General features: G+C 44.8%; 1 protein-coding gene across 13 annotated transcripts in view; it reads right to left on the minus strand.

Annotated features, from left to right (window-relative positions):
- Positions 1-17,037, minus strand: part of ST6GAL1 (ST6 beta-galactoside alpha-2,6-sialyltransferase 1) — a 113,561-nt gene that overhangs the window by 81,709 nt on the left and 14,815 nt on the right. For 10 of the 13 annotated variants that reach the window (XM_070509249.1, XM_014843357.3, XM_014843358.3 and 7 more), the window contains one exon: positions 5,558-5,687. The gene's annotated coding sequence lies outside the window, so the exon portion shown is untranslated. Of the gene's footprint in view, positions 1-3,580; positions 4,313-5,557; positions 5,688-5,838; positions 5,912-17,037 lie in introns of those variants that run through there. The other 3 variants (XM_070509253.1, XM_070509255.1, XM_044771266.2) reach the window with 3 other exon arrangements.

Raw genomic sequence — 17,037 nt, forward strand, 5'->3', positions numbered from 1 at the left:
GAGATTCCAAGAACATGGATTGGAAGAATAAACACAGTTAAAATGTCCATACTACCCAAAGCAATCTACAGATTCAATGCAATCCCAATCAGAATCCCAATGACATTCTTCACGGAAATAGAACAAAGAACCCTAAAATTCATATGGGGCAACCAAAGACCCTGAACTGCTAAAGCAATAGTGAGAAAAAAGAACTAAGCTGGAGGCATCACAATCCCTGACTTCAAAATGAACTACAAAGCCATAGTGATCAAAACAGCATGGTACTGATACAAAAACAGGCACAAAGATCAGTGGAACAGAACTGAAAGCCCAGAAATAAAACTGCACATCTACAGACAGCTAATCTTTGATAAAGGTGCCAAGAACATACAATGGAGAAAAGATAGTCTCTTCAAAAAATGGCGTTGAGAAATCTGGACAACCGCATGCAAAAGAATGAAAGTAGACCATTATCTCATGCCATACACAAAAATAAACTCAAAATGGATCAAAGACTTGAAGATAAGTCCTGAAACCATAAAACTCCTGGAAGATAACATGGGTAGTACACTCTGACATCGAATTTAAAAGAATCTTTTCAAATATCATGTCTTCTCAGAAAAGGGAAACAAAAGAAAAAATAAACAAGTGGGAGTTCATCAGACTAAAGAGCTTCTGCAAGGCAAAAGAAACTAGGCTCAAAACAAAAAGACAACCCACCAAGTGAGAGAAAATATTTGCAAATCATATATCTGACAAGGGATTAATCTCCATAATATATAAGGAACTCACAACTGAACAACAAAAGAACAAACGGCCCAACCAAAAAATAGGTGGAGGATATGAACACACATTTTTCCAAAGAAGATACAGATGGCCAATAAGCACATGAAAAGATGTTCAACATCACTAATAATCATGGAAATGCAAATCAAAACTACACTAAGATACCACCTTACGCTTGTTAAAATGGCTATAATCGCTAAGACTGAAAACAACAAATGTTGGAGACGTTGGAGAAAAGGGAACCCTCATACAATGCTGGTGGGAATGCAAACTGGTGCAGCCACTATGGAAAACAGTATGGAGATTCCTCAAAAAACTAAAAATGGAACTATCATATGACCCAGCTATCGCACTACTGGGTGTCTACAGAAACAAGTTGAAATCAACAATCCAAAGTAACATATGCACCCCTATGTTCATATCAGCACTATTCACAATAGCCAAGATATGGAAGCAATCCAAGTGCCTGTCGACTGATGATTAGATAAAGAAGATGTGGTGTATATATTCAATGGAATACTACTCAGCCATAAAAAAGACAAATTCATCCCATTTCCAACAACATGGAAGGACCTGATGGGAACTATGCTAAGCGAAATAAGCCAGACTGAGAAAGACAAACACAATATGATTTCACTCATATGTAGAATATAAACAAACACATGGACAAAGAAAACAGTTCAGTGGTTACTAGGGGAAGGGGATGAGGGGTGGGCACAGGGGGAAAGGGGAGAACTTACATGGTGACGGACAAGAAATAATATACAACTAAAATTTCACAATGATCTAAACTATTATGAACCAACAAAAAGTTTTAAAAGTTAATGAAAAAGGTAGACTAGAAAGATCAAAATTCATTTCAAATAATAAATATACATAATGTTTCAGGAGCAAAAAAAAATAATAATAGTGGGTACCACTTAACAGACATCTACTTTATGGGAGGAATGTTATATAAATAATTATTAATCTTCGCTCAAGGTAAATATTATTCAACCCATTTTACAGATAAGGGAACTGGGTCAGAAAGGCCAGGCAGTCAAGCAGCTATGGTCAAGCCAAGCTTAAGCCCAGGTCAAGTATCTCCAAAGCTGGGGCACTTTCTCTGTATTGTGATGCCTTCCAACAATGGCAAATTCCCAGCATGAAGTCACAGGTGATAGCCCCTGGCCTGAGCCAGACCTCTAGGAAGTATCTGAAAGAAGGAGGGTGAGAGGCTGGCATCATTGAGAAGCCAAGGGACCTCTGGACCTCTCCCTTCCAGGGTGCCATGACCATAAATTCCTCCAACAGTCAAACCCAGCCCATCCCAGGTACTAGACCAGACAGGCTCAGGCAGGAAGAGGGCTGTACCTGCTCCCCAGGACATTCTTCCCTCTGCAGCCAGAGGGTTTGATGTGAAGGACACTGACTAGACATTTAGGAAAGAGACTCCAGTTCCACTTGTGTCATAAGCAAGACCTTACCCTTTTCTGAGCTTCCATTTCCTCAGATGCAGGATGTGAAAGCCAACCAACAAGCTCTCCAAGGAACTCTTTCAGCCCTGATTCACATTCTGAGCCCCCTGAAGTGAGATTTTTCTCATTAAGAAGCTGCCACAGATGAAAGGGACTCTTGCTTATCCATGAACCTGGACACTCAGCTCCCCCATCGACTCCAACTCTGCAGGCAAGGACACCTCCCCCACCTGGCAGTACCAACTCAAATTGCTCCCTCTGCCACTCTGCCTCCTCTCCTCAGCCCCAGCCTCTACAAGGATCTTCCTCTGACCCACTATTTGTTTCTTTGTTCCCCAGTTAGCAGGTTGAGCACTTAAAACTCTATTTCGAAAAGTCTGAGAACCCTGAGACACACAGGGCAATTTGAGACATAATTTCACCCTTTAGAATTCTTGCAGGAAAGGCTGGAGATGAGTGGTTGCAGGCAAATGTATGTCATATACAGTCTTGACGCAGAGGAGCTCCTCCCTGTGTCCGTTGTCACACCTGTATGCCCAAGGCTGGGCCAGAATCTCTTGTCCAAACAAGCCAGGATATTTGGGTGGGCACACAGTAGGCTTTCAGTGCATATCTTTGGGATTGAATTAAATCCCTCTTGCCAGAGAAATAATCTCTTACCCAAACAGGAAGGAAAACCAAACATCCCTCTCAGTATGTCCCCCTGGAAGGAGCTCTGAGAGTCAAGAGACTGGGAAGACCCCAGCTCTGGGTGAGAGACCGGGAGCCACCAGCACGCCACTTCACCTCCTGGGGTGTCACATGAATGAGGGGACGACGTTAAAGAACTTTAATGGATGCTCCCAGCTCTGATGCTATCTTACTATACAAGGAAGAGCCCTTGTGATTTGCAAGGAACAGTGCGGTCTTTTGTAAAACTCCAAGCACTTTGAGCTGCAGCTGTTCGCATAGCTTCAGAGTTGGAAAGATGTTCCCCGAGGGAAGGGACCCTGCTTGTCGGAACTGGATTTGGGAACTCCTGCCCACGTAGGCAAGTACTGCTGTAAAGAGCATTCACTAACTTTCAGAAGCTGTGGCAGTCACAGGCAAGCGTAGCTTACATCCCTGTTGCTTGTGAGCTGTGAAATCTTGGGCAAGTCTCTGAACCTCTGCGAGACTCAATTTCCACATCTGCCACATGGGGATAGAAATACCTACGTTGTTAGGTCGTGGCAGAATTAAATGAGCTCATACAAACAGAGCACAAAGCATAGTGCCTGGAGCCCTCCTGAGCTCAGTCAACACCCTTCCCTTCCCTTCCTCATACATACACATAAAGGTCCTCAGGGAAGAACTTCTCAGCTGGTTTCACTTACCTGGAAGGCCAAACCCCAGAGGAGCAAGAGGGCTTAATTCCAAGCACACCACAGAAGCACTCATGAAGTGTACTCATGAAGAGTCCTGGGGCTGCGGCAGCAGATACAGGGGAGCGGCTGAGATGGGTATAGGCAGGGCTAGCACCTGGGACCCATCTACCAAGTCCCCTTGCCAGTCCCACGCAAGGGCTCAGTGATCAGGTGGGCTCAGGAGCAGTGTTCTATGGCCCCTAGCCTGGTTGCCAGCCTCCCTAGGAGCACATAATACACTTCAGACAGCTATGCGACCTGACTTCTTAAGATAAGGGTGTGAGACCAGATGGCTTCTATAGTCCTCGCCACCTTTATAATTTTCTGAACTACAATTCTACAAAGATAAACTGGTGCTTAACTGATGCCCCACCTGCGCCCATCCCCTCCTTCAGGATACAGGAAGGAGGTGCGGAGAGGGGGCCAAGAGGTTCAGAAAGTAGAGGGTGAAGGGCAGAGGCTGCAGCTCCATTCCGCTAATTTAATTAGCTCTAATCTGCTGACAGCAGGGCCTTGAAGAAAAAGGCTTTTGTTTAAATTTCACATTTGGCAGGAAGTGCCCCTTCTCCTCCTCCTCCCCTCTCTCACCCCTCGACACCCGCCCCACCATCACCACCCCTTAAAGCTCATGAGTCAAAAGCTCTCATTTCAGTCCTGGCTCTTACATCTAGCAGCACTGGGGCTTTCTTTTCACACTGCTCTAACTTCTTGATTATTCCAGGAAGGAAATTTGCCCCAGATGTCAGTCTGTAAATGGAGAGTTTTCATCTGCCTTTATCAAAGGGTGTCAGTAATTCACAGACTCCCCAAGAAGCCAGCTGACTTCTCTCTGTCAATAAACCAAAGGTTTCCCAATCAACTAAACCTCCTACGGGGGCAGGAAGCCTCACAGTATGCAAAACATTTCGTCCTCACTGTCTTACAGGACCCTTACAACCATCTTATGTAAGATAAGGACGGAAATCTCATTCATTCATTCATTCAACTAATGCTTATAGAGCACATACTGATCACAGAAGAGGAAGCAGAAGGATGCACAAGTGAAGTGACTTACCCCAACCCCCCCAGCCTGTTGGTGGTGGAGCAAGCACCTGGACAGGTGGTGTGCTGGTAATCTGATCCTTCCAAATAAACAAGCCCTGGTTTGCAGCAATGGTTAATTTCCATAGTGCAAATTTTCCCACCATGGCCAATTTCAAGCTGCCAACAATCTTTAAAAGCCAGTTTGCAAAATTCCTATTTGAAAACCGGCTCTGAAAAACCTCCAGACTAGAGGCAAGTTCTTGTGGCTCCTATTTGAGTGTTCTTTCTGCCTCACCTCTCTCGTCGCATGCTAGAGAAGTCCATGTGCTGTGGAAGATTCAAGAGCAATGTTAATGAGAACTACCTGAACGATTGTTAACAGGGGTAGGATTTCAAACATGTTTTGTTTTCTTCCACATCAGTATTATCTCAAATGTCGTAGGAACACATACTACCTTTAAAATCACAACATATCTAGGTAAGGAAAGTCTTTTTAGTGAGCTTAGTGGAATGTTTTGCAATAACCTCGTCACATAATTTCTGTCACTGTCTCCTTTGGTTGAAGGGAGAGAGGGAGAGAGAGTGTGTTTCCCAACAGCTCGACTTCCCTTGCAGAACAGAGAAGGCACACCTAAGTTATGCATTCACCTGAATCTGGTGCAGTCTTACCTGGAGGAGAAACTTACTCCCTTTGGAGATCACATTTCACAAGCAACTAAGAAAATACAACTCCCAATTAAGATTCCAACAGACCAGCTCAGAAAACTCAAAGCCTCTTTGGCCACCAAATGGCCTTGTCTCCTGGTGGGTTGAACCAGAAACAACTGCTCCTTCTTTCCAAAGCCTTAGAGGAGGTGTACACCACCTCACCACACGAGGCATTCTGCTCTCTCTGTCCCCAAGCTGGGATTCCAGGGGTCTTACCTCAGCGCTGGACAGACCAGGGCTTGAGAAGGCTCAGGGAGGCCAGTTCATTTCAGCTGGGCTCCATGGCTTCCCTGCTTCTTCTCTGGGCTGCTCACCACAGAGCTCTGCACAGCGGGCTCTACCCTGCCTGCAGGGGTAAAAAAAACAAAGCAAAGTTACGGGTTGAGCACCAGAGACACAAATGTCGATCCAGGCAGGAGGCTGTGCACCCTTGCTCCTCCCACTCCCAGCCCCGGTCACTCCTGCCACTTCAGAGCCTCTGGAACTACACCCCTCACCTGAAGGAGCCAGCCTCCTTCCCAGGGCTCAACCTAGCCGTCTGTTCACCCAGACCTACTCCTGGGCAATTTCAGAGTGAGCTGTGGATTAAGCAAAGCAAACTACTGTAGTCACTGAATCCTTGTGCCACTTGCTTTTGCTCATAATAAAAGCAGGAATAAGAAAACTACCATTCCAGCCCCAAGTCTTCTGTTTAGATAAGGCTTGTGGACCACTGATTTCAATCAACAAATACATCAAACTTGCTCACAGTCTCCCTTTGATCTACAGGATGTCATTTATAATGTTACAAATGTGGGGTCAGCCCCGGTAGCCTAGTGGTTAAGTTCAGCATGCTCTGCTTCAGTGGTCTGGGTTCGGTTCCCGGGCACAGACCTACACTGCTGTTAGCAGCCATGCTGTTCTGGCAACCCACATACTAAAAAATAGAGGAAGATTGGCATGGATGTTAGTTCAGCACAAATCTTCCTCAGCAAAAAAATAATAATAATAATGTTACAAATGTGAATTCAATTTCTAATTCATTTGGGGAGCATTTTTAACTGAGCCTAAATCTCCAGCCCATAAAGTTATTATAGCTGCCTGGGTGGGTAGTATTTGTTTTTAAAGTAGTTATTGTTTTTCCTAGTGCCAAAGAAATTTAAGAAAATATAATTAAGTCAAAAGAAGGAAAAATGTTAACTGTTTTTTCTCCACCCAAGATAACTACAGATTACACACCCTTCCTGGTTTTATTTTATTATCTGGATATTTTACAGAGATTAAATAAAGCTGGGCATGGTTTAGGGCTGTGTCATCGGCAGTCATCTGCAGCATCATTTTAATGGCTACATAAGATGTCCTTACGTGACTGTAGCATAAATTGTACCCTGCCCCCAAAGACTGGACATTTAAATCATTTCCAACTTTTTTTGCTAGTTACAAATAGTGCTTAAAACTAAATCTTTGGTGAAATCCCTGGTTATTTCCTTAATGCACAGTCTTAGAAGACAAACTGCTGGGTCAAAGAGATTCCAAATTTCTCAGGCTTTTGAACCGTCTTGGCAGGCTACCTCCAGGATTACTGTACCATCTAAACTCCTCCCAGCAATGGAGAAATGTGCCCGTTCCTCCAACACTCCTCTCCCCAGCCCCCTAGTCCCTCCCTCACCCACATCCTTGGTCACCATGTGTAACATTTCTAGTGGAAATGAGTGTGGAGTTCCAGGAATCTGGGTTTTCATTTCTCACTCCCCCTCAGCTCAGCCCAAGTCTAAGATCAGATCTATGATGATAAAATGAGGTCCCCTAATCAAGCATGGGGTTAGGGGGTGCATGAGTAAGAATTGGTGAGGAAAAAAGTGATAAATCCACTGTGGAACAAAGAAGGAGTGGTAATACACAAGGACGGTGTCCAGGAGGAAAAGACTCTGAGATCCTAAGACAAACAAGAGTCATCCCGTGAGAGGGCAGATGCTGATAGGAACTAACATCAGATGAAACTGAAGCTGAAGGTGGAAGGGGTGGAAATGTCAAGGTCTCACAAAGATTCAGGGCAGAACAGTGCAAATGACAAAGGCATCAGGTGAGATGGAAAAATAAAAAGTCACTTGCGGCAACTGGGCACTTTGCTGCTTTTTATAATTAATGCCAACAAAACACCAGGAACCAGAGTCACTGTGGGGAAAGTGGGCCAATCCAGGAAGAGATGTCTAGCTGTAAACACAGCTGAACTGGTGGCCGCCTGGGAGCCTGCCAGTAAGGAGCATTCCCGAGGGAACAGGAGCAAGGTACTCCGGGGGTAGAAAGACTACCGGACTGCAGACTCACCTGCCTCCTTAACAGGAAGGAGGCCCCCACTATCCATCTCTCTCTAGCCAGCCTCTCATATCCCTCCTTTTAGTCAGGCCAAACCTTCAGTGGGAGATGGATAATTCACCAAGAAATCTGTCTAAACAGACTTAATAGATTTCTGTGGCCCTGTGACCCAGGCAAAGACCCTGAGGAAACTTGCCACTCCACCCCAGGCACCCCGCACTCCAGCCACAGCAATCTGCAGACCAGTATGGGAATGTGGGGTTCCATTAGTGCTTTTTAAATCCTTTGGAAGATGGCTTGCAGACTTCCAACATTACTAAAATAGGCAAGTCATTCTACCTGCCTACCCTGTTCCCCACCCACTCACACGCTTGGGACTCCCCTGATGGACAAAGAGTGGAACTTTGACTTAAAAGCAACTCACCCATAAATAAGGGAGTTGGAACAATCAAACACTTTTAAAATGCAACTATGAAAAAAGACTAAAGTCAGCTGGTGGTAGACCCAGGAGCTTTAAGGAAAAATAGTAAGGGCACCATGAGAAGCAAATGCCGTGCACAAGACCAAGTGACAGGATGGTGGGGCCCTGCAGAAGGAGAGGAAGTTGGCCTACAAAGAGAAGAGCAGAGGCCCAGAGAGAGGCAGACAGGAAACTGTGCAGCCCTAGAGAGAACAGATACTTGGTGACTTCCTAGTGGCAGTGAGGCTCATCTGTAGTTCCTACTTTTTATTTCTGTTAGCTTCCCCAGGAGTCCCACCAATAAACCCCTGAAGAGCCTGATTAACGAGGCTCTGGGGTCCCAGCCAGCCCTGCCACACTGAAATCTAATGGAGCTGAGTGAGAGCAGAGGGTCTGTCCCATCACCCAAGGACGGCTTCGTGGTAGGGCTCTGGACATCCATGATGGCTGCTCAAAGCCTTTTTTTTTAAACTTCCTTCCAAAGTTTGTGGCTGGGCTTTTGACAGATAAGACAACTAAATGTCCCAATCCTGGATTGCAAGTATAAATTGTACTTTGTAGTAACATGAGAAATAAATAATAACAGAGATGCATACTAAGTCCTCCTATCACCTTATCAGTGTTACAAATCAGCTGATCACAGGGTCCCCTTGCATCCTCCTTGCTCCGGAGCCACCTATATCCTCACGTGCTTTCTTGCAGTTTTAATACGGTGCCCATTTAATTCATGACCTCACTGTAATCTGTGTGTCTCCTGCTCCCTGACCTACCTCCTATCCCACAAGGGTCACTGGCTTGACATCTAAATTTTAGTTTCATTACTTTTCTCCACAGGCCTAACCAGCCAAAGGTTGGCTCAACTCCTTCCTCGCGCTCGGAGCCTATTCTCTGCTTTCTCTCTTCCTGCCCTCACTGCTGCCTGCATTGTCCCCCACCTGGCAGCTCCTCAGCTAATCCCCTTTCTCCTCCACCCTCAGTCAGACCCAGAAGCTTCAGAAGATGATTATCAGGAAGACAGCAGATAAATGAGAGGCTGCCTTGGCCTCATTAACTCCCTCATACCTCTAGCAAGAGTTTCCTTCAGGTGAATAATGTGTGAGGCAGGGACCACAGACCAGAGCCAGGATTTAGAGAGCCCACCAAGAACCAAAGAACCCCAAAAAGTTCCATAAAATGAGCTAAGAACACACACCCTAAGAATTTCATGGCCCAGCACCCCGCGGACCATTACTAAAGGGCTGGTTGTGAGTCAGAGAATGGGTTAGCCTGTCACAGGGGTAAGTGTCTGGCCCCAGGTCCCTGGCTTAAATAAGCAATCACCACAAGGCACACAGGAGCCCTGGGGTAAAAGATAACCCCGACCAATTATTCCACATGATCTGGGGTGTGAGCAGTTGTGCTGATCGTCTTTGGATATGGAAGCTAAATCAGCTAAGAGCTTTTATCGATCCTTGTGCATAAAACATCCCAGGATCTGGGTCTCCACAACTTTGCTGAGCCCTGCAGTCAGATCAGAAGACGCTGCACTCAAAATACAATGAGAACTTCTGCTAAAATCTGGAGACTTCCTGGATTACTTCTGCCCTCCCCTCCTCTCCCAGAGCTCTCCCCTCTTCTGGATGGTTCCTCTGTGGGGTCCAGCCCCAACATTATGGGGCTCCTGTCCTACACCACAGTGTTGCTTTATTATTATTTTTCTCTAAAGTTTTTAGCAAGTAGTCTGTGCAGGGCACTTTATGCACTAAGTTATTTATTTACTCCTCACACAATCCAATGAGGCAAGGAGTGTTTTCTCCATTTTCAGGTAAGGAAACCGAGCTTAAGGCACAAAGCTGGTAAGGGACAAGCCACAATTCCACACAGTGGCCTGTCTCCCTGAGGCCTTTCTTCCCTCCAGCGTTAGGGTAGAGCCAGGCCAAGCCCTTTCAATAAAAGAGCTGAAATTAAAGATGAATTGAGCACTGAACACACGAGTTCTGACAACAAGAGAAATGATGTAAGAATCTATTTTCAGAGAACCAGGTAAGAGAAGCTCTTCTGTGACTGCCATATGCCCTGCCCCTCCTTGCCCCCTGCTGCCCAATGCGATAACTTGCAACTCATCTAATTCTAGAGTGACTTGAGCGTATCTACACAGCATGCTTAAATGGCTGTTTTTCTTCAATGTTTGATATTTTTCATGGACTTCCTACTACAGAAAATGAGGATTTGGCTCTTTTACCACCATCCGACATACCTCTTCTACTTCCCACATTCTCCTAATATAGTTATACCATTTCTTATTAAGTCAACACTAGAAATTACTTTTCTTTTTTTTTTTAAAGATTGGCACCTGAACTAACTTGCCGATCTTTTTTTTCCCCTCCTTTTTCTCCCCAAATCCCCCCAGCACATAGTTGTATATTTCAGTTCTGCATCCTTCTAGTTGTGGCATGTGCGACGCCACCTCAGCATGGCCTGACGAGTGGTGCTATGTCCGCACCCAGGATCCAAACCAGCGAAACCCTGGGCCGCCAAGCAAAGCGCGGGAACTTAACCACTCGGCCACAGGGCCGGCCCCTAGAAATTACTTTATTATGACCAGATAAATGATTGCTCACGGCTGAGCCATATAGTGTGTTATGATTAATTCCTTTCACATATATTCCTTAGTTGTCATTTCTGGAGTCCGTGATTGCCTCTTTTGTTTGTTTGCTTAATTTTTTATGTGCCTGTCACTAATTCAGCCTTCGACTTTCCAATAGTTCTTTTTTTTTCCCAAAGATTGGCACCTGAGCTAACATCTGTTGCCAATCTTCTTTTTTCTTCTTCTTCTTCTTCTTCTCCCCAAAGCCCCCCAGTAAGTAGTTGCATATTCTAATTGCAAGTCCTTCTGGTTGTGCTATGTGGGATTCCACCTCAGCATAGCTTGATGAGCGGTGCTAGGTCCACGCCAAGGATCCAAACTGGTGAAACCCTGGGCCGCCAAAACGGAGCACATGAACTTAACTACTCGGCTAGGGGGCTGGCCTCTAGTTCCTTTTTTTAATTTCTTGAAGCTCTCCCTCCTGGAACCCTCTGTCCTCCTACTCCAACCTGAGCTGGTTGTTCTCTGGGCTTAAGGGAAGAACCTGTTTCTTCTGTCTTAATTTACTCCCTAATTTTGGAAGAACATGTCTATAGTAACTTCCTCAGAAAGGATGTAAGGGAGGTAAAATAGCTGAGACTTCTCATATCTGAAAACAACATTATTCTTTCTTTTTTTTTTGGTGAGGAAGATTGGCCCTGAGCTAACATCTGTGCCAATCTTCCCGTATTTTGTATGTGGGATGCTGCCACAGCATGGCTTCATGAGTGGTATGTAGGTCCATGCCCAGGATCCAAACCTGCGAACCCCAGGCCACCAAAGCAGAGCATACGAACTTAACCACTACGTCACCAAAACAACATTATTCTACCTTCACATTTGATTAATAATTTGTCTAGATATAAATTCTCAGTTGGAAATAAATTCCTCTCAGAATTTTAAAGGTATGGCTCCACTGTCTTCCAGTTTCTGGTGTTGCCATACAATCAGATTTCTATTCTTATTTGTAATCAGTTTGAGGTTTGTTTTGATTCTTTTCTTGTGTCTATAAGCTTTTCGTCTAGGTTTCTTTTTCCCCCCCACAATGATATGCTTTTGTGTGTGTCTTTTTTCACTTATAGCCCTAGACACTCAAGTGAGTTTTTCAATCTAGAAGCCTACATCCTTTGGTTCTCACAATTTTTCTTGTATTATTTCTTTGATAATTATTCCCCTCCACTGTCTCTATTTTCTTTTTCTATAAGTCCTGCTATCCAGATGTTGAATGTCTTAGAATGACCCTTTCTTATATTTCATTTTATAGCCTTTTATTGTTTGACTTTCTATAAGATTTTTCAACTTTATATTCCAAACCCTTTACTGATTCATTTATTTCTGCTATCCTACTTTTAATTTCCAGGAGCTCTTTCTTATTCTCTGAATACTCCTTTTGTTGCACACGGTCTTTATTTTATTAATGTGATATCTTCTCTTGTCTCTATGACACTAATAATTACAGTTTTTGTGAAGTTTTCTTCTGCTCCCTACATTGTCTCTATTTCTTGTGAGTTTCTTTTTAAGTTGTTGTTATTGTTCATCCCTGTTGGGTTTTGTTATTCACGTTTTAAACTTTTCTCAAATATCCGATGATACTTAGCTGTCTTTTTAAATTTTGAAGTGAGACACTGAAGGCTGAGTGGAAGCTCCCTATGCGTTGGCAGAGGTGCTGGATGGGTGGATCTTACCAGGGGCAGACTGAGAGCAATGTGTCCATTTTATTTGAAGAACTCTAAATGTCAACATCTACAGGCCTTTTCTCTTGGGCTGCTAAATTTATGCAGAGAGTCCTCTAATCTCATGACTGGGGAAAAGGGGCATATAATGCTAGCTTGCCGGCACTGTGGGAACCAACAGAAAAAGAAGGTGGAGGAGGGGTGGCCTCATGGTTCAGCATGCAGACTTCAATTCATTCGCTTGGTTTTAGAAAGGCATCTCACGCATGCCTTCCTCAGCTTGGCCCACTGTGCCTGATCTTAATCAGATCTTACAGTTGAGCATGTTCCTGGAAAGATCCTTTAAAAGAAATTTTAGCTACCAGGAAAAAAAAAATTTTTTATAGCCATAGTTTCAAATGCCAGACATTTAGGAAAGCATTAACACAGGTTCAAAATCGCTTATCAGGAATTTAAGGGGCCTGGTAAGCATCAGAATTCGGAATTCTTTCTATTTTACAAAAGTAATATATTGCCTAAACTATACATGAAGTAACGCCTGCAGCACGGTCAGGGTGGCTCTTCATAATTATCGGAATTCATATTTCTGCAGCAAAACAAATATTTATACTAAGTAGGTTAAATAAAGATTTATAAATAGCCTCACATCAATCCAGGTCAGGTCTTGCCACCAAGTAGGGTAAGAATAAACCTTGGTTTTCACAGATTCTTGGATTTGGAAATTGCAGATAAGGGAGTGTGTGCATGCATTTCCCGTGCACCTCCCACACCTCCAGTCACACTGGGGGCATTTTCACAGGGATTTTGTTACTCTGGGGCCGCTTGCTTGCAATGAGATGTGGACAAAATGAGGCAGGTCGAGATGTGGGTGCTGGCGGGAGGCCCAGCTCAACAGGGAGACAGTGAACTGGCATAGGCACTTGGAAGGTTTGACTTCCAGTTCTATGCCAGTGAGCTGTGATATGTTGAAAAAGTTACTTAACCTCTCTGAGCCTCAATTTCCTCACCTATAAATCGTGGGTGATTCCAACTAATTTTAAAGTGTTGTGAGGATTTAGTTAAATTCAGCCAACAATTATGTATTGTGTTTTTTATTCCTCAGGCATTGCTCTGGGTCCTAGGAAAATAATTATGAACAAAAGAGATGAAATCCCTGCTCTTATGGAAATAACTTCCTAGTGAGAAGAGACACAGAGTAAATAAGTCAGATGGCCACATGTGCTACTGAATAACAAAAAAAGCAAGATAAAACGGAAAGAGAGAGCCAGGTGTGACTCAGGAGCAGGCAGGTGCCCGATTATTATCTCACATGAAGTGTTCACAATAGCCTTTCTCATGAGGCGACATTTAAATAGAAACCTGAAGGAAGAGAAGGAGAAAACAATGAGAATATATGAAGAAAATGTGTTCCAACTGAAGGGAACAGCAAATGCAAAGGCTCTGAGGTAATAATGTGCTGTATGTTTACAGAGCCAGGTTAGTGAAATGAAATAAAATGAAAGAGGCAGAGGAGACTAGGAGACAAAGTCTGTGAGGACCTGAGGGCCAGATCACGCAGAACCTCGTAGGCCTTTCTAAGAACTTTGACTTTGAGTGAAATGGGAAGGCTTTGTTGGTTTTTGAGCAGAAAAATGACATGATACTACATCTTCCAAAATGATCACTCTAGTTGCTGTTCCGAGCAGAGACCCTGGAAGCAAGAATGGAAGCAGGAGGCCCAGTTTTGAAGCTGTTCTAAAAATAAAAGGCAGAGATGGATCTAGTTGGACCAGCATGAATTTGGTGGATCAAACAAGAAGTCCATTTCTTGATCTATTTTGCAAGGACGGCTGACATGGTTTGCTGACAAACAGCTGCAGCACGAGAGAATGAGAGTCAAAAGTGATGCTAGAGTTTTAAGCCCTAGCAACTGGAAACAGAAGTTGTCGTTTACTGAAGAGCAATGGCTGTTTGAGAGAGAGAAGCAGCCATTCAGTCTTGACTTCATCATCATTGAGACGTCGTTAGACACTAAGGAAACTTGTTGTGTAGATGATTGGAGATGTGGGAGCGGCATTCAAAAGGCCTGGGATGGAGATACAATGGAGGGTTGTCAGCATATGAGGAGATCACCAGGCATTGAGGAGACAGAGAGGCCGAGGCCGAGGGCTACTCCGTGGGGCTCTCCAACGTGAACAAATAAAGAGGAGCTGACAAGATAAACTGAGAAGGACATGCCAGTGAGAGAAGAAGAGAACCAAAGAGAGAGAGATTCCAGAAGCCAATAGAAGAAACTTTTTCAAGGGGAATGGAAGAAGCAACTACATCAAATGCTGCTGATAAATCAAGACAAGGGCTGAGATTTGACCATTGGATTTGACAATACAGAAGTCACTGGTGAACCAGACAGGGGTAGTTTCTGTGGAGTGATGGAGGCAAAACACTAATTAGGCTGGGTTTAAACAATCAGAGGAGAGGAACTGCAGGGAGCAAGTGCAGACGATTCTTTCAAAGAGCAGGGAAATGAGTCAATAGCTGGAGGGGTAGATGAGGTCAGGAGAAGATGTGCATGTGCATATGCGTGTGGATGGGTAGCAATGGGAGAAACAACAGCTGTAGATAGATGGGAAGAGAGAGAGAAACATGGGAAAAAGAAGGGAGAATTGCTGGAGTCGTGCCCTAAATTAAGTAAGGGAATAGGATACAGTGCACAAGTGGAGGGGTTGGTCCTAATAGGAGCAGACACAATTCATCATCCACAGTAATAGGCAGAAAGCAGAATATATGGGCATAGATTTGGTGGTGGAAAGGTGTGAAAGTTCTCCTCTGATTGCCATTATTTTTTCAGGTAGGTGAGAAACTAGGTTCTGACCGAGAGTCAGGATGGGAAAGGAGGAGTTCAAGGTTTGAAGAGAAAGAAGGTGTGGAACAGTCATCTAGATGAGAGAGAATAGCAGGGGTTCCCAATGAAGGCTGCCCCGTTGGAACCAACTGCAGGGCTTTCAAAAAGGATACTGATGCCCAGGTCCACTCCACAAAGACTCTGATTTCATTAGTTTTGGGTGGAATTCAGACAGCAGAACTTTTTTTAATGTCCCCCTGGTAATGCTAACAGGAGCCAAAGCTGAGAACCACTGGACCAAGGAAATGGAGAGAGATGATCTGACGGACAACCCCAAAGTCCACACAAGGATCACGATCCTGAACTAGGGCGGGACCAGTCAGGATGGTCATGCTTTTCCACGGCCAGAGTCAGCTGTGTGGAGCAGGCACGGTGGAGAGAGACAGTTGGATTTAGCCACAGTTAAATGAGACACCTGTGCAGCACATAACATGCGTGGACGTGGTAAGAGTTAAGTAAATGAAAGCGGCTATATTTATTTTTATCACCAGCTAAGTGACATACACCATCTTTCTAGAAAATATAACTTTGTTTTTATCTCATCCAAATGATTCATCCAATTTGTGTACATCATAGGGTTTTGAAGTCGTTTGCAGACAACTGAAACCACAAATGTGTATCTTTGAATATCAAAGAGGTCTCGTCTAGTTCTTTCTTTTGTGACATTGAGCACTGCACATGGCATCACTGGGCTTCCTAACAACTGCAGAATTCGCTGGTCACCCCTCCCACCCACTCTCCCCATGTCTCAATTTAATAACCACCGTTCTGTGCCAGTGTTTTGTGAAGGCTTCTCCAGTCGACACTACCTGGAGCCTGCATTTTATTAGATTCCACAATTACCAGGTAATTCCTGTCTGGTAATCTGTACTACTCCCTCTGGGGAGGTCCACCCCGGATCCTAGCCCTGAGCTTGGAGAGATCTCTGTGATGACAAGTGCCACCTCAACACCCTGTTCCCCAAGCAAGCCTGGCGGGGTTCCTGTCCATGTCCACCCACCTGCTGGAAAAAGACTGCAGACTCCATCCTGAGCTAAACCGCGTGGGCTTGAATGCCGGCAGAGGGTGTAAACCCCGTGGGCTCACCTGTTGCGGGAGCCCCTACTGTCAGCTCCTGCCCCCCACTAATGGATGGATCTAATGCCATATCCCAGTTGTAAGCCTCTTTCTATCTGCCCCTGCTGTTCTCCCCACCCCTCCCCACCCTAACTGGCTGGAAAACTCCTCCCTCAGGGGTCTCACTTCTTCTTCCCTGACCCCGCACTGCCCCTGCCTCTTGCCCGGGCAGCAACTCATGCAGCTCCCCTTCATCTGGGCCCTGATCACACACGCCCGTCTCTCCTCCTGGACGGGGCTCCTCCAGGGAGAGGCTGGAGCTCCCGTATCTTCTAGCAGAGTGTCTGGCCCACTAGGTGACCCATAACTGAGAATGACCATTAACAAGTGCTATGATATTAAAAATAGCTACCATGTATTGCTCACTAATTCTGCGCCAGTACCAGGTGAAGAAGCACTATACGGTCCTCACACTAACGCTGTGAGATAGGAATGATTAATACAGGTGACAGATGAGAACCTGAGAGTGCGAGAAGTTAAGTTCCCAAGTTCTCAAAGCTGAGAAGTGGCACATCTGGAATGAAACTCAAGTCTGTCTGGCTGCAAAGCGTATGGCTTTTTTCTCCCATATGACAAGCGCTCTCTGAGAAAGGTGACCCTGTAGATGGTGACGGGGAAGGCAGAGAGTTGCCTCCACTGTGAGTCACCAGGACTGGCTAGGGAGAC

This window comes from Equus asinus, chromosome 5, assembly GCF_041296235.1.
Source record: "Equus asinus isolate D_3611 breed Donkey chromosome 5, EquAss-T2T_v2, whole genome shotgun sequence".
In the NCBI taxonomy this organism is placed as follows: domain Eukaryota; kingdom Metazoa; phylum Chordata; class Mammalia; order Perissodactyla; family Equidae; genus Equus; species Equus asinus.